This window comes from Cryptomeria japonica, chromosome 7, assembly GCF_030272615.1.
Source record: "Cryptomeria japonica chromosome 7, Sugi_1.0, whole genome shotgun sequence".
NCBI classification, from domain to species: domain Eukaryota; kingdom Viridiplantae; phylum Streptophyta; class Pinopsida; order Cupressales; family Cupressaceae; genus Cryptomeria; species Cryptomeria japonica.
The window spans coordinates 362,258,038-362,278,666 of NC_081411.1; the positions used below are offsets into that span (position 1 = coordinate 362,258,038).

General features: G+C 36.5%; 1 long non-coding RNA gene across 1 annotated transcript; it reads left to right on the top strand.

Annotated features, from left to right (window-relative positions):
* The first annotated feature begins 2,862 nt into the window (after positions 1 to 2,862).
* On the top strand, positions 2,863 to 15,713 carry LOC131857212 (uncharacterized). Its single transcript, XR_009358606.1, has 3 exons — positions 2,863 to 3,599; positions 14,959 to 15,035; positions 15,429 to 15,713. It is a non-coding gene; the product is annotated as an uncharacterized LOC131857212 (long non-coding RNA).
* Positions 15,714 to 20,629: the final 4,916 nt, after the last annotated feature.

Sequence of the window (20,629 nt, forward strand, 5' to 3'; positions counted from 1 at the left end):
CTAACCCTGACCCTTAACCCTATGATATAAACCCTAAGCATAGACATAACCCTTACCATAATTCTAAATATTAATCCTTTGAACCAAAATCATAAACTTAACCATAACCCTAACCCTGATGCTAATCCTAACCCTAATGGTGTGATATAAACCCTAACCCTAAATGTAAAACTAACCATAATCATAAATCCTAATCATAACCTTAATCCTAATCCCATGATATAAACTCTAAACCTAGAAATAATCATAACAATAATACTAAATCCTAAGCCTAACCATTAACTTAACTCTAGCAATGATATAAACCCTTACTGCAACCATAACCCTAACCATTAACCTAACCCTAAAAGTGATACAAACCATAACTATAACCCTAACCCTAACCCTAACCCTTAACCCTGAGTATAACCCTATGATATACATCCTAACCCTACACATAATCCTAACCATAACCATAAATCCTGAGGCCTAAACACAATCTTAACCCTAACCCTAACCCTGACTCTAACCATTAACCTAACCCTAACAATGATGTAAATTCTATCTATAATTCTAACCCCAACCCTAATCCTATGATATAAATCCTAACCCCAGACATAACCCTAACCATAATTATAAATGTTAAGTCTAACCACAATCTTAAACTTAACCATAACCCTAACCATTGTGCTCACCCTCACCCTAACACGGTGATGTACAAGCAACAACCCTAAACATAAAACTAACCATAAATGTAAATCCTAATCCTAACCACAATCTTAACCCTAACCCTAATCATGATGTAAATCCAAACCCTAACCATTAAACTCACCCTAACAATGATGTAAACCCTACCTATAACCCTAACCCTAACCCATAACCATAACCACCCTAGCCCTATGGTATAAAGGTCCTAACCCTACATATAATCTTAACCATAACCCTAAATCCTAAGCCTAAGCACAATTTTAACATTAATTGTAACACTAAACATGATGTAAATTCAAACCCTAACCATTAACCTAACCATAAAAATGATGTAAACCCTAACTATAATCCTAAACCTAATCCTTAACCCTAACCCTAACCACAATCATAACCTTAACCTTATGATATAAACTCTAATCATAGAGATAATCCTAACTATATACCTAAAAATTAAGCCTAACTAGAACCTTAACCCTTGCAATGATGTAAATCTAAACCCTAACCATTAACCTAACCCTGACAATGATGTAAACCCTAACTATAATCCTAACTCTAACCTTAATCCTAGACATAATCCTCACCATAATGATAAATCCAAAGCCTAACCACGATCTTAACCCTATCCCTAATCTTAATCATGAAGTAAATCCAAACCCTAATCATTAACCTAACGCTAACAATGATGTAAACCCTAACTATAATCCTAACCCTAATCATAGCCCTATGATATAAACCATAACCCTACACATAATCTAACCATAACCCTAAATCCTAGCCTAATCATAATCTTAACGCTAATCGCAACACTAAACATGATGTAAATCCAAACCCTGACCATTAACCTAACCTAAATAATGATGTAAACCCTAACTACAACCATAACCCTAACCCTAATAGAAAGACAAAATGAACCCTATTCCTTATTGAATTAGGCCTACTATTTTAAACCAAATCAAATCCTAACCCTAATAGTAAACCATAATGAACCCTAATCTTTGTTGAATTAGGCCTACTATTTTGATTCCAATCCTAACTATAATTATAAATCTAGAATTGAACCAACTAGAATCCTAAACTATACAACAATATATATATATTGAAATTAATTTATGTCATGTCTTTCAATTCATGCTGCGACTCCTACTAGCTTATATATATTTAATAATATATATAGAATAAGCCGAGAGGTATCCTTCTCGAGGTGCCTATTGCACTTTAATGTTGATAAATCTAAAAAAAATAGGCGCCTCTAGAAGATACCTCTAGGCTTATTCTATATATATTATTAAATATATATAAGCTAGTTTATAGAACCAATGATATTGTAAAAACCCAACGATTTTACAAATCATTTTTAACATACTGGTTTTAAATAGTAACAATTTTGTTTGCATTGTACATATGAAACATATAATAAATATTAATCTACTTTTTAATGTAAATGATCTATTTTAGTTTTGTAAAATCAGTCATTTAATGTAATTATGAAACAATATGTAAACTTTTAGAATTTGGTTTGCATTGCACTTGTGATATATGTTGTAAAATTTGACTTTTCTTCTCAGTAAACTTATATGATTTATTTTATAATCATCATATTTCTCAGTTACTTTTGTTGTTTTCAGTTATTTTTCAATTTCTTTTTTGAATTTATTGAAGGTCAATAATTTTTTTAATTAAATTAATGTAAGTTTCATTCAATAATAGAAATTTATGGTTTAAATCTTTTACTATTCATCTGGGCATAGTTGTTCGTCCCATTTTTGAGAAAAAACTTCAACAAATTGAAGTATAGTAATTAGGATCGCTATCATCCTTTAGAATTTGTCTCACCCTATAGTGAAATAAGAGATGCAGATTTAGGTCACGTGGACATAGTAGAGTTCTTACAGAGAATTGAAAAGGGGGGAGATAGAACAATTTTGTCACATGTAATCTATATTAAATTGTGGATTAGTTGAACTAGCAGCATTCCCAATTTATGTACAATCTATTGACTTAGTTATGAAGTGTGCAGAATCATATGATAGAAATGAGAAGAAGATAATTATCCCATCAGGTCAAATTATCTTAGATATTAATCCAGAAATGATACATAAAATATTCCATATTCCACAATATGCAGAATATGAATGTATTGATTCGAAATGGCTATCAACTTCTACGAAAAGAAAAAAAACAAAGCCGCAGATTTCATTAATGATAAACTACTTCTGGTGCAAAATAAGAATCCGAAGAAGATGGCAAGATCAGTACACAAGGCCAACTTCAATGAGGAGGTACAAGATTTCATAACACTTTTGAACAGAGTGTATGGTATGCTCGATGCAAAAAGTTTCCACCCATCGGATGTGCTACTATATTTTTAGTTCCTGCCTCCCACAAGGAACTATTGGCAAGGCTTCACATTAATTAGTTAATAATCATATCTTTTGACAGCCAATAGCATGGCTTGTTTTGTTCTATGTCAAGACTATCCTAAGTCTAAATCCCAATTTCCTAAGTCTAAATCCCAATTTGGCAGAGATATGTGCTTGGGTTTTAACCATTATTTGCAAGGTGGGAGCGTTGGTAGGCTATAGATGGCGGACGGATAGGCAATGCAAAGCCCAAGGCAAGAGAACGCCTGGATACAGAGGAAGGGGGCAAAAACTAGATCTCGGTTAGCGTCTGTTGCACACAGTTGGCATTTACGGCTGCACCTGTGCGACGTGGATGTGCAGAGACAGATGGCTCTTAGGGTTTTCGTTTTGGGCATGCAGGGCAGAGGACCCGTTACTACATTGGTGGGAGATGACAATGAAACAATATTAATAAACTCATGATGCCTCATTTTTAATGTTTAGCTGTCCTGGAGCACGACATGGCCTTTTTACCTTCAGCTTTTCTTCAGCGAAATCTGCTCTGTTCTGGTATTTATGGAACCCCATTTAGCTAAATGTGCGTGTGGATTATTTTTGTTCTCTGTTCTAGTATTTGCAGGTTCAGCAAGTTATCCCCCAATTGGATTGCAAGTATGGTTCTCATAAAATTTTAGGGGTGTGCAAGGAAAACTCCAATTTGTCGGAACTTGATTCTTTATGCTTCATAAATTCTTGACATCAAGTTTAGTTCTACCATTATGAACTCTTATATGAATTCTTTTATCCCTCAATGATGGAAATGGAGTTGGAATTCAGAAACTTCAGCGCTCATTATAGATTTTTTCCACTATATTTAAAGGGAAAGCATCCAAAGTGCAATATTTGTGTGTGGTTTGTTAGCATGTCACTTAGGCAATGCATTTTCCATAGACAGAGAAAAATTATAAAATCTTGGATCAATCTGTAGAAACTAGAATGGGATTTTGCAATTTTCATGGACGTATATCCAGCTAAGATTTTCAAAGTCCTAGCTATGCAACATTGATATCCTATTCCAAAGCCCCCAGTTTGCATAAGCAAAAACTACAGAGGGGAGATTACCAAGTAATCACCTTAATTAGCTTTTTTGAGCCATTTTTCCAAACAGTTCACGTACCCTATTTATGCTCCCACATTTTGCATAGATATGTACCTCGGCATTGACAACTACAACATTTGACAACAATCCCATTTCCATTATGTTTTGAAGTATATCCATACCCTGTTTTGTTGGAATGATACTGAGAGGTGTAATCGACTCTGGCTTTACACCTACCTCTTGCATTTGTCTAAAAACATTTAGGGCCTTTCAACAAATCCATACACCTTTGTTTCCTTTGGCATTTCTCTGCTATGGTCTAAATGTCTATACACATTTGTTTCCTTTGTTTCTTTAATGCCATGCAAGTGTATTTACATATATACAAGCACTAAACAAATGTAAGAGTGTATCTTACCAAAGACTCTTGTTTAGTCTTTAAGGTTAAGGATGTTCATCCCATGAATAGCTTGGCACATTTGAATCGTCTTGTATCTTAATTTGGTTGCCTCTTATTGGTTTCTATTGAAGGCTGCAGAATGTTAGAGAAAAATGTGAATTCCAACGGGAGAGAACGCACACGGTACAATGTGTCTGTCAGTGCGTTGCAGTGGCAGTTGCTCGCTTTACATTATTTTTTCTCCACAATCTTAGCACCTATTCATTGGAAAACAACACAAATCTATCTTCGTTAATGCAAGTGACAATTTCCACTTCCCATCAAGTAATCCAAACACAATACAGAGGATTTCGTGTTTTTATCTTAAAATAAGAGAATAAAGAAAAGAGGGGAGCCTTCAGTTGTTTCCCAATACAACAATACAATACAATATAATCATCAAAATGTAAGTATTTGGTTGTATCTCTATGTCTTTTTATATGACAAATGTCCACTGCACTCTGCACAAAACGCACACAAGCTGTGTTCACTAAATTCACATAAGTTGTTTTCACTTTGTTGTGGGTTTTGAGGGAAGCGGTCTTGCATGTAAATACAATGTGGCCACCAAAAATATGGACATGTGGTTTCTTATAAATAAAGTACGTACGTAGACTTCTTCAATGGCAATGGAGAAGGTTGGCCTAGAGTCACTTCTTCCTGCTAAAACTGAAAACTCAAGTAGTGATACAAAACCATCCATAAACTGGTCATGGCACAAAGAACCTATTGGAATTAGTAGTGGTTAAAATTTCTCAACAGGTATATTGTCATATTCACAAATAGGCTGATAGAATGTAACAGATTTGGTTGTCATATTCACTCATACGCTGATAGAATGTAACAGATTTGGTTGTCATATTCACTCATACGCTGATAGAATGTAACAGATTTGATATTAACCAATTAGTATGATCTAATTGCAAATGTCAATTGGCTACAAATTCACTTCATGGAGAATCTTTTGTTAGGAAATATTGATTGTGGTTGTCTAATTTTGTCGATTTTTTTGGAATTTGTCTTGTAAAAAATCTTTTGGTTTATGTGCTTCAATGTGTAATGTGTAAAAGTCAGAGTGGCATGATTGTACAAGACAGATGGGAATAATTTTTGATGCTTTGTTTTATTGTTATATTGTTTTATCAATAAAGTGTAATAAAGTGTCAATTGCCAAGACTTAACATGCAAATATACTTGATTCTTGTTCTTTAAAAAGGGTCCATCTTTTATGGACCATGATCAGAAAATGTTGTTGGACCTGCAATTATGCACCCATCAAAGACAATGCTGGCTCACCCACCAAAGCAGAAACTTGCATGGATTCACATCCTTCTAAACCAAGTAATGATTTTAATGATCTTATAGAACTTGCCGCTGAAGGGATGTGAGAGGCAGATCCAGCATAAAGAAAAACTCTCTTTAAACTTGCACTCTGATTTGATTCAGACTGTTGCAATTATAGGAGTTGAGAAATACAACCCCACAGTAGCCTGAAGATCTTTTGCAAGCCGAATAACTTGTTACAAGGAGAAGCAATGAAGCAAAATCTGAAGAACATATAAAACACAAGAAAAATATTCTCAAAATATGAGAGCTCCAATTCACCAAAAAAGTATTGTGAAAGATAATATAATGAAAAGAAAAATTAACCTCTAATAGGTCAAGAAACCCTAAAAAGGGAAAACCCTAGGCTTGCACATAATAATTAATTAAAATAATTAATTATATGCACCTAATGTTAGCTTAAGTGTAAAAAGATAATTGGGAACTTAAAGAATTAAACAAATATTGTTTAATTAATCAAGTAAAGACTCAATTACTCTAACACCCCCCCTTAAGCTAGACTTAGGGAGAAGCTAAAACCTAGAACAACTACTGAAAGCATGAAAGATGGGTCCTGGCAACAAGGCCTAATGAGGTACCCAAATACATAGAAATCTCTACGAAATGGAGACAAAGGAGAAAACCCAGTGGGAAAAAACTCCTCTCCAAAAAGAGATAAAAGAACATGTTGAAAGAAGAAGAAGGAAGGAAGGCCTCATAAAGACCCCCCAAGGACAACTTCCTTCACCCCAAGCATAGAGTGCAACTGAAGATAGCGCAGCGATACAAAAGTTTTCATGAAGATGTCTGCAACCTACTCAGAAGTGGGAATGTACTCCAGAATGAGAACACCATCCTGAATCAACTGACAGATGAAATGCATGTGAAGCTCAATGTGCTTCATCCGCTGATGCTCTACCGTGTTGCAGGAAATATGAATAGCACTCTAATTGTCACACAAAAGAACAGTGGGACTATCAGGAGGAAAGCCAAACTCAGTCATCAACTGTCAAAGCCATAAGATCTCCTGACTAGCGAGCACAGAAGATTGATACTCAGCCTCTGTAGATGATAATGCATGAGCAGTCTGCTTCTTGCAAGACCATGTGATAGGACTAGAGCCAAGACAGAAAACAAAGCCAGAAGTAGACTTTCGATCAGTGTAACCAACAATGTGAGGTTCCCCTGATGTGTAATGAATGTCATGAGAACTAGTGCCCTAAACGTACCTCAAAATACGTTTGGCAGCTTGCCAATGACTCTCATAAGGATCATGGGAGAATCGAGAGACAAGACCAACCACAAAGGAAATATCAGGACGGGTGTGAGTTAGGTACAACAAATTGCCAACCAACTGCCTGTAAAGTGTAGAATCGATTGAAGGAGTGGGACAAGCTATGGTCAAAACAACCCCTGACTAAAATGGAGTGGGAGCAGGCTTGCAATCAAGCATGCCGAAGCATTGAAGCATGTCAAGAGCATACTTCTGCTGGTAGAGAGAGATCCCATCAGAAGACTGAATCACCTAAAGACCAAGGAAATAGTACAACAGACCGAGATCTGTCATCTCAAACTGATCCATTAAGGCACGCTGAATATGTTGAATCATAGATGATGAGCTACCGTGATGAGAAGATCATCAACATATAGCACAAGAATCAAGATGTCACCCTCAAGAAGCTGAATGTAGACGGTGTGATCAGAATGACTATGGGAGAACCCAATGGAGAGCAAGAAAGAGTCCATATTCTCATACCAAGCCCGAGGGGCCTGTTTGAGACCATACAATGAATGCTAAACTCTGCAAACCAAAGAACTATCTTGCACAAATCCCTAAGGTTGTTCCATGTAGATTTCCTCCTGTAGATCCCCGTGCAAGAAGGCACTCTTCACATCCATCTGAAAAATAGGCCAACGCCGAGAAGCTACAAGAGATAGTACAAAGCGAATGGAATTCATCTTGGCAACAGGGGCAAATGTCTCAGAGTAATCAATACCCTCAACCTGTGAAAAACCCTTCACAACAAGACGTGCTTTGTACTTATCAATGGAACAATCAGCAACATATTTAGTGCGATACAACCAACAACACCTAACCATCTTTCTACCCTTAGGAAGAGGAAAGAGATCCCAAGTATGATTCCTCATCAAAGAAGAATACTCCTCCTCCATAGCACAATCCCACTCAGGGTGACCTGTCACCTCTGAAAACTTTTGAGGATCATCTGAAATAGCATGACTCAAAAGACTAGAACCCACAGTATGAGAATGAGTGCGACAAGTATCTGAAGGATCACCAGCCATAGGACCTGCCGCTGCAATAGTAAGACGAGCCCACTTGGGCATCTGAGGTGGAGCAAATGGAGGTGGGGATGGTGGGGGTGGGGATGGTGGATCATCAGCACCATCATTAGAATCATCCTCAAAAAGATCCTAAAGAGGTGCAGTGGTTGGAGTAGGCAGAGGAGTAGACACTAGAGTCGGGGTATCCACTGTGGGAAGATGCTCATCAAACTGAACATCCCGTCGAAATAGGACCTCTCTGGAATCAGGATCAAACAACCTGTATGCCTTAACATCCTCACAATAGCCAACAAAAATGAGTGGTCGGCTCTTCCACTCCATGGCTTTCCTCTGAGCATCAGGAATAAAGGCCCATGCCTCACTACCAAATACTCGAAAAAAGGAAACATCAGGCTTGTCATGAGACCAAGCCTCCTCAAGAGTCATATGTCGAATAGCCTTGTGAGGCATCTGATTCTGAATATAGTTGGCAAAATTGATTGCCTCGGCCCAAAAAGACAAATCCATGGACCTGGACTGAATCATACAATTCGCCATCTCCCGTAAAGTTTTGTTCTTGCATTCAGTGACACCATTCTACTGAGGGGTGTAGGGAATAGTAAACTAATGTTGCAAACCATGTTCAGTGCAAAAATCTCTGAAAGCCTGATTCACATACTCCCCCCATTATCTATACGTATTCGCCGAATAGAATAGCCAAACTGCTTCTCTACATATGTCTTGAAAATTCAAAAAGAATCAAAGACATCAGACTTATACTTAAGAAAGTACACCCATGTGCATCTGGAGAAGTCATCAATAAAAGTGAGTACATACTTGGCCCCTGAAAAAGGAGTGGGAAATGACATGAGGTCACTGTGAATCAACTCTAAGGGTGCCAAAGCACGAGAGGCTCTCCCCTTCGGAAAGGGATCTCTGTGATGCTTGCCAAGCACACAACCATGACAAATACCATTAGTGCAGGAAATCTGTGGGAGCCCAAGAATAAGTGCCTGTGTACTCATCTGTTGAAGATATCTGTAATTGACATGGCCCAATCGCTCATGCCAAAGCTTACTCACTGAATCTGCATGTGCTATGAGAGATGAACCTGTACCCGAAGAGGGCTCAAATTCGTCAAATCTGTAGAGACGTGATGCAGAGTCCACACTACCAGAAGCCACAACCAAATCAGGGTCATGGAGGTCTCGAATAACCACATCATGTGGTGAGAACTCAACTGTCTTACCAGAGCCAAAGTGGCAAATCTGATAAATGGACAGAAGATTCATTGAGATATCAGGGACAACCAAAACATCCTGTAGAGTACCCCCATCCAAAGAGACAGAACCTGAACCCAAAACGGAAAGTTGAATGGAGTCACCCACTGCAATCTGTGAAATACTACAAGAGGCAAGAGAAGTAACCAACTGCTGAATGTGTGTCATATGGTGAGAAACACCAGAATCTAGAATCCATGTGGACCCATAGGTCAAAGCTCTAGCAATGAGAGCATGACCTTTCCCTATGGAAGGAGAAGATGCCTGAGGTGAGGAAATGTGATGCTGCTGCATGGCTTCCTCTAAAGCCTCTAATCATTTCCAACACCTGGAAACTGGATGTCCATCCTTGCCACAAAAACTACAAGTGTCTGATGATTTCTTCTTAGTCTTGGAGGAAGACTCACTGAACTGTGAAGATTTCCCTTGTTTGGGAGGAAAGGGTTTTGAATCGAACTTAGGAGCAGGCTTGGAGGAATTCTCACTACCTGCAGAAGGCTTTTTCAGCTTTGGTTTTTGCTTCTATTTCTCCTTCTCCTTAGAGGACTGAGCAACCAATGCTTTATTCTTGGAGCCTGAGAGCGTATCCAGCTGAGAAAGATGAGGCTACTCACAAGACAATCACTCACAAAAGACATCAAAGCTAGGCATGGTGAAATTAGTACCCAAGCCATCCATGGTGGAGTAGAAAGCAGAGGCAAAAAACTTAAAGTGACCCCGAAGCTTCGAAAGAATCAAATGAATGCACTCTATATCAGTCTTGTTCTTTCCACATCCCTAAAGAATGGATCTAGTAGTCTTGAATTTGTTCAAAAAATCCTCAATAGTGGGAAAGGAATCAGGTAACAAAGAAGTCAACTCGGCCTCAATCTGTAATGCCCAAATCTCATTGACCCTCTTGAAGAGAGAATCAAACTTCAACCACATATCCTGAGGAGTAAGCAACTCATCAAGGTGAAACAGAAGACTGTCGGAGACATGCAAAAAGATCAAACCCATGGTCTCATCCAACTTGTTTTGGTACATAAGAATCTCATAAGGACGTTGTAGGTCTAGTTGAACCTCATCCAAAGAAGCCCACAACCCTCATGACCTAAGAAGCCTCGTGATGCGGGGCTTCCAGGTGTGATAGTTGTGTGAAGTCAACAACTCAACTGAAGGATCTGCCATGAGAACAAAGAAAAAAACTCTGCACCTGCACCTGCTTATTAGTTGTTTTTATTATGTGATCTTTCAGAATAGACAGAAGATGTAGAAGGGTTTATTTATTTTGAGAGTTTAGGTGTTCTTTATTTCTAATATAAATGACAGAAAGCGAGAAAAAAACACCCCCCACAATAGAGAAACCCAAACCCTAGTACATAGTAATGAGAAGGAAGTAGTGCATAAGCAAAAAAACTTCAAACTGATATCTCATGTACCTGGTAAAAATTATAAGAAAAAAGATCACAAATCTTAATAGAGCATGCTGAGAGCTTTCCAATGCCTATTCGTTTTTGAAAAATGAAGTCCGTTTGCCCATTCTACGGCCCTAGAAGTGCAAAAAAAAGCCCAACTTTGACTATAAAAAACATAGTCAAAAAGCATATTCAGAAAAAAAAAAATCCACCACCACGCGGTCCGGTTCGGAATCACCTTTCCAACACCTATTCGTTCACCAAAATCCGACTCTAGATGCACAATCTAAGCCAAAAAAATCAACCCCCTCTCAAAAAGACTAGAGAGGAGGAGTTGGTCGTGTTCCGGGCGGAGGTGGGGCTCGGGCCGGGAAGAGGTGGTGCGGCCCGCGCTAAGCGGAGCACTTGCCGAGTGGAGCAGAGCTAGGGGCAAAGCTCAGGCAGAGCAGGGGTCGAGAGGAGGCTGTGCGGCCTAGCTGAGTAGAGTGGGGGCAGTGCAGCACGGGGCCGGAGCGGCACTAAGGATGCCGGAGGGTCGGGGTGGCGTTGGCCGGCTGGGGGCCGGAGGGTTGGCTGGCGGTGGTCGGCGAGGGCCGAAGGGCCGGAGCCGACGGGGGCCTAGTTGCCAGAGCCGAAGTTGGGGACAGCCGGCGACGCCAGGTGGGGTCGGCCTGACAGGTCCGTAGGGCCGTACGACGCTGGACTGTCAGGTCCGATGCCCAAAAACAAAAAAAAAAAAAATTTAAAAAACTTTTTCGCCCTCCCTTTTTGGGATTTTTTGATTTTTTTTTTATGAAATTTTTTTTAAAAAATCAAAAACAATCCGGCCTACATGCCGTAAAAAGGCAAAAATGAAAAAAAAATTCTCGATTTGCGTGCCAGGGTCGTACGACCTGGCTGGGAGAAAAAAAATATCACCCAGATGCTCAGAGGTCAAAAAAAGGAAAAATTTTATATGACTATAGGGGTTTTTGGGCCTTCTAAGCACGACGTTTAGGCCCAAAGTGCTCAAAAAAAAAAAAAAAAACTTAACCCTAAGCACATAAAAAATGCCTGAAACCCCAGATCTGCTTCAACTGCAAAATTCTCAAAAAATAGGAACAGGTAGCTACAGATCTGAGCTCTAATATCATATAGGAGTTGAGAAATACAACCCCACAGTAGCCTGAAGATCTTCTGCAAGCCGAATAACCTATTGCAAGGAGAAGCAATGAAGCAAAATCTGAAGAACATACAAAACACAGGAAAAATATTTTCAAAATATGAGAGCTCCAATTCACCAAAAAAGCATTGTGAAAGATAATACAATGAAAAGAAAAATTAACCTCTAATAGGTCAAGAAACCCTAAAAAGGGAAAACCCTAGGCTTGCACATAATAATTAATTATATGCACCTAATGTTAGCTTAAGTGTAAAAAGATAATTGGGAACTTAAAGAATTAAACAAATACTGTTTAATTAATCAAGTAAAGACCCAATTACTCTAACAGCAATTGATATGCCACTTGCCAACCACCTCCCAATCCCATACTTTCAGGAAGAGAACCATTCATAAAAAATTTCATATGGCCACTGTTCTTACTAGAGTTTTTCACATTTCCAGCAGACTGCAAATTATTTAAAAATCCAGTACCCCAGTTCATTTTTCCTCTGGTTGATTTACGTTCAGCATAAGTTGAGTTATTTTGTATGGTTTCGATGTAAAAGTCAGAGAGGCATGATTGTACAAGATAGATGGGAATAATTTTTGATGCTTTGTTTTATTGTTATATTGTTTTATCAATAAAGTGTAATAAAGTGTCAATTTCCAAGACTTAACATGCAAATATACTTGATTCTTGTTCTTTAAAAAGGGTCCATCTTTTATGGACCATGATCAAAAAATGTTGTTGGACCTGCAATTATGCACCCATCAAAGACAATGCTGGCTCACCCACCAAAGCAAAAACTTGCATGGATTCACGTCCTTCTAAACCAGGTAATGATTTTAATGATATTATAGAACCTGCAGCTGAAGGGATGTGAGAGGCAGATCCAGCATAAAGAAGAACTCTCTTTAAACTTGCACTCTGATTTGATTCAGACTATTGCAATTGATATGCCACTTGCCAACCACCTCCCAATCCCATACTTTCAGGAAGAGAACCATTCATAGAAAATTTCATATGGCCATTATTCTTACTAGAGTTTTTCACATTTCCAGCAGACTGCAAATTATTTAAAAATCTAGTACCCCAATTCATTTTTCCTCTAGTTGATTTACGTTCAACATAAGTTGAGTTATTTTGTAGGGTTTTGATTGTAGAGACTCAAAACAAACAAGAAGCCCACAATCAAGCTGATTCAGCAAAAGAAAATGCCACACTGAGCATAGTCAAATGAAACTGCAGAATTTCCTCATATTCGTTCCTTTGTCAATTCTGCTTTAATTCTCCAAAAACATTAAATGTTTAAAAACTTTGAGAACCTTGTCTTCATTGTCACAGTTTTGTTTCATTTTAATACGAATCTGGGTTGCACTTGGCACTTGCTCTTATTTATACTTCACTTTCTTTGCTTGATAGCTTTCAAACTTTATTCTCATTTTGATCTCTAACATTCTCTTGCAGTAATAAAATTGTGTGTGATTACCTATACTTCCTTTCTTTTATTAAGAAAAAGATATCCTAAATTTGCTTAAAAATGATGATTCAATGCAATTCTTTTTATTCTGGTCTCTATTATTATTTCATTTTCAATCCAAATTTCCAAAATTTTCTCCACATATAGTACAGATAGAAGATGCAAATGTCTCTTACTATCTAAGTCCATTTTAGATAGGTACATGAGCAAAAAATGGTGTAAAATATCACCTCCCAATCCCATACTTTCAGGAAGAGAACCATTCATAGAAAATTTCATATGGCCACTATTCTTACTAGAGTTTTTCACATTTCCAATAGACTGCAAATTATTTAAAAATCCAATACCCCAGTTCATTTTTCCTCTGGTTGATTTACGTTCAGCATAACTTGAGTTATTTTGTAGGGTTTTGATTGCAGAGACTCAAAACAAACAAGAAGCCCACAATCAAGCTGATTTAGCAAAAGAAAATGCCACACTGAGCATAGTCAAATGAATTCCTAATATTCATTCCTTTGTCAATTCTGCTTGAATTCTCTAAAAACATCAAGTGTTTAAAAACTTTAAGAACCTTATCTTCATTGTCACTGTTTTGTTTCATTTTAATACGAATCTAGGTTGCACTTGGCACTTGCTCTTATTTATACTTCACTTTCTTTGCTTGATAGCTTTCAAACTTTATTCTCATTTTGATCTCTGACATTCTCTTGCAGTAATAAAATTGTGTGTGATTAGCTATACTTCCTTTCTTTTATGAAGAAAAAGATATCCTAAATTTGCATAAAATTGATGATTCAATGCAATTCTTTTTACTCTAGTCTATATTATTATTTCATTTTCAATCCAAATTTCTAGAATTTTCTCCATATATAGTACAAATAGAAGATGCAAATGTCTCTTACTGTCTATTTCTACCCCCAAAAAACCTTTTCCGGATTCATAAAGGACACTATGTTAGTAAAATTGTTTTGTTTTACATCAATTACAGACATTGGAGGATTGACAATTAGTGATGGAATTGAAGTTACGAGTCCATTTTAGATAGGTACATGAGCAAAAAATGGTGTAAAATATGTTGTGCTAATTGTGGAAGATTTTGTATGAGCTATTTTTGGAATTAAAATCAGATTTTATATACTTGATTTATCAAAAGGTGTTGGAGCTAAATCTCTTCCTTTCTTCATATTTTCTTTCCTAGGCATGTTGTCCTCACAGAAATTGCACACCGTGCATCGTAGCTCCCTCTATATAGACATGTCTACATTAGTAAAAATGTAAAAAATAAATCGACTCCTGATGCCATTCGAACTATGTAGCTGCCACAATATATGCAAATTGATAAAGTTGATCTACTATCGAATGCTTGATATATATGTTTTCTTCTTTTGGGAACCTCTTCTTTTATGACACACTGCTCATTCATTGAATGTTTTCTTCCCTTGCTCTCTTTAATGTGTCGGGTTTCTTTCTTATGTTGTGTGTTCAGCATATCTCATTTACAAGATTTCTGGATCGCAAAGCACATTGAGCATTGGTAGCATCTAATTACACAACACATAAAGGGTAAGATACTTTTGCGCTTCTATTGTGCATTGTATAGTTGAAATAATGCCCTCAAATCTGGTTAGTTGCCTCGGCTATTTGAAGCTTTCTGGTTGTTTTAAAATTCTCTTTAATTTAGTTCATGTCCTTAGATTACTTTAAAAGAAACAACTTCAAGTCTCCATACCCACAACTATATATGCCAAACTACTTTGTTTCACAGCAAAGATATTAATAAACTTTATGCAATATGATTTGTTGATCATCAAACAACTTTATTCTTGCGTTTTTAAATCATGCCTCTCCTCCTGCAATCTAGACTCCACTTTTACATCTTTATGTATGCCTCATCTTAGCTAGATGCACTTTTCATTTTCCATGTCAATGATTAGAAAATTGTTTTGCATGCTCCAGGATCAAGGGGTATGGCCTTTGTTGAGACCTTGGAGTTCAAATAGTGGGCTAATTGGCATGAATTTTATGATTAGGATAATATTGTTGAACTTTTATTGTTACCCGTTTGGCCATTGCTCGATAATGTGCAACATGGACCGTAAATTGCAGTCAACAAAATCATTAAATAATATTATAGATACAGAGAACTATAAACCTTGTAGGGTGGACTTGTTAAAATAACAAAGAGGAAGCAAATAGATTGGGCAATAATCCTAGGTGATAACTTGTATGACCAATTGGTTAATGTGCTTCAAATAAAAATAAATTACATGACTTCATATTTAGTGTACATATTGGCATACCAAGGCAGACTTTTTAGGACTAAGAAGATTTGATAACTTAAATGAAGGAAAAACAAGAATATTTGACGTGTATCCACAATTGTGGCTAAAAGAATGTCAAAATACTACTATGTAGTAAATGATACCTTCATTTTCTTCATAATAAGGCAACTTGAGAATGATTTTGGGAATAGATTATCTTCAAAAGCAAAAAAAAGAACTTCTAAAGTTAGGGTATTGGTATATCTAATTTAAAATATTTACTTATATCAGAATTGGAGGATATGAAGGATATCCATACAAGCTACCCAAATACCCTTTTGACAAGCTAATTTTGTTGGAAATTTGTAGGCATGTTGCAGAAATTGATAAGTTACTCGTCATCCAAATGAACTTTACATTGTCCTTTCCCATAAAGGTGGGTGAATATTCTTGTAACAACATGGAAGTAACTTATACAGCCAAAATTGATAGGGCACCTTTGAATATATATTTCTACGATCACAAGAGGACAAAATTTTATCCTCTACGAAGATTAATGTAATGATTGGGCCATGGTACATACATAAACCTACTATAGAGGATCACTGGGCTAATTAAGAGAATAAATTTGAAATCGGAATCAAAGATTATTGTAGATTGAGTCTTGATATAATGAAAGCTTGCAATTTTGATAAAATACCCAAGGACATGGAAGAAGATGGAAAGAAATTGCATCTAGCCTATCACACAAATAAAATAGCTGAGCAACCAATTCATACAATAGATTTGTCATTTGTTGAGGATCCATCAATGAATAATAGAGCCATGGGTGTTATACTTATGTCACTAGAATGGTTAGATAGATCTTATTATCTATTACAGATACAAAAAAGAAGAATAAAAATGAATATGAAATTAGAGAATCGTCGAGTGTAGGTACAAAATCAATACAACAGAATAGTGAAAGTAACCTTCTTACACCAAAGAGAAAAGCATTTGTGGAAGAAATCATTGATGTGAAAATCAATGAGAATGAGAATGAAGAACATAATATACCATCTCCGACCTCTCCACATTTGAATTTTGCATCTCATAGTTCTTTGCAAATACAATCCTCATCTCCTCATTCTCATGTACCTAAAACCAGTTATTATTCACATAGTAGGAGTGAAAGTCCTCCAAGATGGCTTGCAAACATTGTAAAAAAAAGACAAAAAACTTCTATGAAAATAAAAGAAGATATTTCTTCAATAGAAGAAAACACCCAATAAAACTACACCAAAGATGCTCTCTACAATAAAAATAGATCGACGCTACACTACACTACTATGTTTCTTCCTACACTAAACTACAATCCAAAAAGAACCATCATCTAAATCTTTTGTTATATTTGAAGGAGGATGGATGGCTATGCAAGGATCCATGACGATCTTAGGGTTTTAGGGGATCTTGGCAATGGCCAAGATGGATGGCTACTCAAGGATCCATGGCGACCTCAAGGTTTTAGGGGATCTTCGCAATGGCCAAGAAATTTAGCCAAAAACCCACATTCCCTTTGGAAACCTCTAGACAATGAACAGTTTCTATGGAGATTATAAAGTAAGGGACAATTGTCATGGTAAGATATAAGAAAAGGACAAAATGATCAAGAAATCAACAACAAGTATTCACGGGAGTCTCAAAACCTAGATGAGGAGCCAAGGAAGTTGTCGTAGGATCTAGGAAGACAAAGGGTAAAGACCCATATGAAAATATAGTTTAAGAAATGGAACGAAGGGATAAATCAAGATCGATACCCAAGAAAATAGCAATAGACCCAAACTTTGCCATTTAGATGGAAAGGAGAGAAAATGTTACGACAAAACCCAGAATATTGGCATAAGGGAGATCAGAATATGGGGGTAAATTATTTGAGAGGAAAAATGGAGGGATTTATGAGATATCGAAGTCAAGGAGGTATGTGGTATAAAAATAACCCCTCAATAATACAAAGAAGAAATGGGAAAGCTATGGAGGTAAATAGGTTTACTATTGGTAAAGCCCCAAAAAAAATTAACCAAAGCTTCAAGATGCACACAAATATTGGGCAAAAAAGGAAAGAGAGAAGAAAATGAAATCCAAGAAAGGCATAATAATAGAATGCAAATCTCAAAAACCCCTTGGGAGACACACGAGAAAGTCTGAAAAAAAGAAGAGTTTGGGGAGTAAACTTTTTGTAATTCCCACAGAGTTGACGATGGCAATAGTAGACAGACTAAAGGAGATAGATCTAATTGTAAAATGGGGAGGTGATGATACAGGAGAAGGATATACTCAAAAGATAATTGAATTGTGAAAGGAAAGATACCCAAATAAGGTATGTTTAAGATCACTTCAAAATGGCCGCTTTCTTATAGAATGCATAGATCTATATTTGAAGCATGAAATATTGAATGACAGCCCTACTTTCTATAAAGGAATTAGTTTTTCTAATACAAACTAGATTCCAAATTTTGATTCAAAAAAAATCAAGATTAATAAAGCCTTAAAATGGTTCATACTGTAGGGTTTACCGGTTGAATACTGGGGTGAAAAGGCTATCATGAGAATTGGAGACACCTTGGGCTCATTTATAGGAGTAGATGAGGATTTTCTTAATAGAAAAATAGGAAATGTAGCAAAGATATCCATGGAAATTGATATGGAAATGGGAACATGCAATAACTTAGAAATTGTCATAGGTGGAGGGAAATGGAAATAGCAAGTGAAATGTTTGGATAAAGACACCCCAAAGAGGGTTCTCTAAAAAGAAAAAATGTTTGAAGGTCCTTAAACCTTAAGAGAGGAACTTCCGAGAGTTATTTAAGAAAATATAGGGCAAGATTAACTAAATCCATAGAACAAACAGTTAGAAGGAAGTCCTCTTAAAAGGAAATGATAAGAGAATCAAAGGCAAGGATCAAAGGAGAAAATTCAAGAAGAGACAATGGACTTTGAAAATAATAATCCTCCCTTAATGCAAGGAAATGATAAGGATATTGAGTTGGTGGTTCTGCTAAAAGATGTTGAGGATTTAAGGCAGAAAATTTATCAACAATTAAAAACAGTGAGGAATGAAGGCAACAGAGATAAAAGTGAACCCCAACAAATACAAGAAAAGGTAAATGGTAAAAAAAAAGATATACAAGAGCCAGATATGAAAGGAAAGGAGGTAGATGAAGCAAATGATGAGAGGGAAAGTGTAGAGGATGATAATGTGGATTATAAAGATTGGAAGGAGTTGGAGGTGTAGAAAATTGAAGAAAGAATGCTACAACAAATCAAATCAAAGAATAAGGGCCCTAATATTCTTGAAAGAAAAGGAAGGAAAAGATCATCAAATAAAACTAAATTAAGTATGGTTACTATCCAAGAATAAAATAGGAAAAGGAAAAATAGTAAAAGCTATGGGAAGGGGCTTAACATTCCCCACTTGAAATGAAGATCATAACATGGAATGTTATTAAAAATCAAATAGAGCATGCTAATATAGACATATGTTTGTTGCAGGAAACTAAGATTAAAAAAGAGGAAAGTGGAAGAAGAATGGATAAATGGAAAAATTAGAAGGGATATTTTGTTAACTTGAAAGGAGCATCAGGTAGTTTAGACATACTATGGAATCCATGGAAGGTGGACATCTTAATAATAGAAGAAAGAAATTGTTAGATAATAAGAAGATGCAAAATTCTTCAAACTAATGATACCTTTCATATAATCAATGTATATGGCCCAACCCAAACTATGCAGAAAAAGGAGGTATGGGAGAAATTAACATGGAAGATGGATGGAATGAAAGGGGATCAAGTTCTAGTAGTAGGAGACTTTAATGCCACTAGAAATAACTTGGGAAAAAGAGGAGGGCTCAGCAAAATGATTGCAGTTCAACAAGACCTCTAGAATTTTATAGATAAAAATAATCTAAAAGATTTGAAAACAAGGAATGGCACCTTTACATGGAAAAATACGAGGAAGGATTTTATTAACATAGCTGAAAGACTAGATATATTTATGTTGATTGGAAATTGGGATGTTTTAACACAATTTATGATGTATCTATTCTTCCTCTAGTTGGATATGATCACTTCCCAGTCCAAATGTCATGGCTCCAAAACCTTAATTCCTCTGGATGCCCATTCAAGTTTGAAAATATGTCATTTAGAGACCCTAATTTGGAAGGCCTTATAGAAAAATGGTGGAAGGAGGTGAACTTTAAAGAACACACTCAGATGTATGAACTCAACAGGAAGCTAAAATATGTCAAAATGAAGCTAAAAGAATGGAATAAAAACAACTTTAAAAACATTTTTCAGGAGAAAAGGAGAGTTGAGAAAAAATTAGAGAACCTCAATGAAAAGATAATCAAGGATGGGATGGGTGCAGTAGAATTTCAGAAGGAGAGGAGTTTAAAAGTCAAATTGCAGGAAATTCTAGCAAGAGAGGAATCCTATTGGAGACAAAAATATAGGGAAGATTGACTAAAAGAGGGACAGAAACAAAAAAAAAAATCCATAAGGTTTCAATAGAAAAGAAGGAAAGAAGCAAATTTATGGAGATAAACAAGGTGGATGGATCAAGAACCAAAAATATGGAAGAACTTAACGAAGAGGCTATGAGTTTCTTTGAAACAATGCTAAATACAATGCCACAATATAGAATAGGTTATGAAAGGAGGAGTTCTTAAATACAATCCCAAATGTCATCACACGTCAACAGAATCAAGAATTGTTCAAACTAGTAACAGAGGAAGAAGTGAAAATGGTAGTATTTCAAATGAACCCTAACAAAGCCCCTGGCCCAGATGGATTCCCGCCTAGCTTCTTTCAAAGATTTTGGAATATGGTAGGCCAAGATATACATAAAGTAGTGGAGGAATCA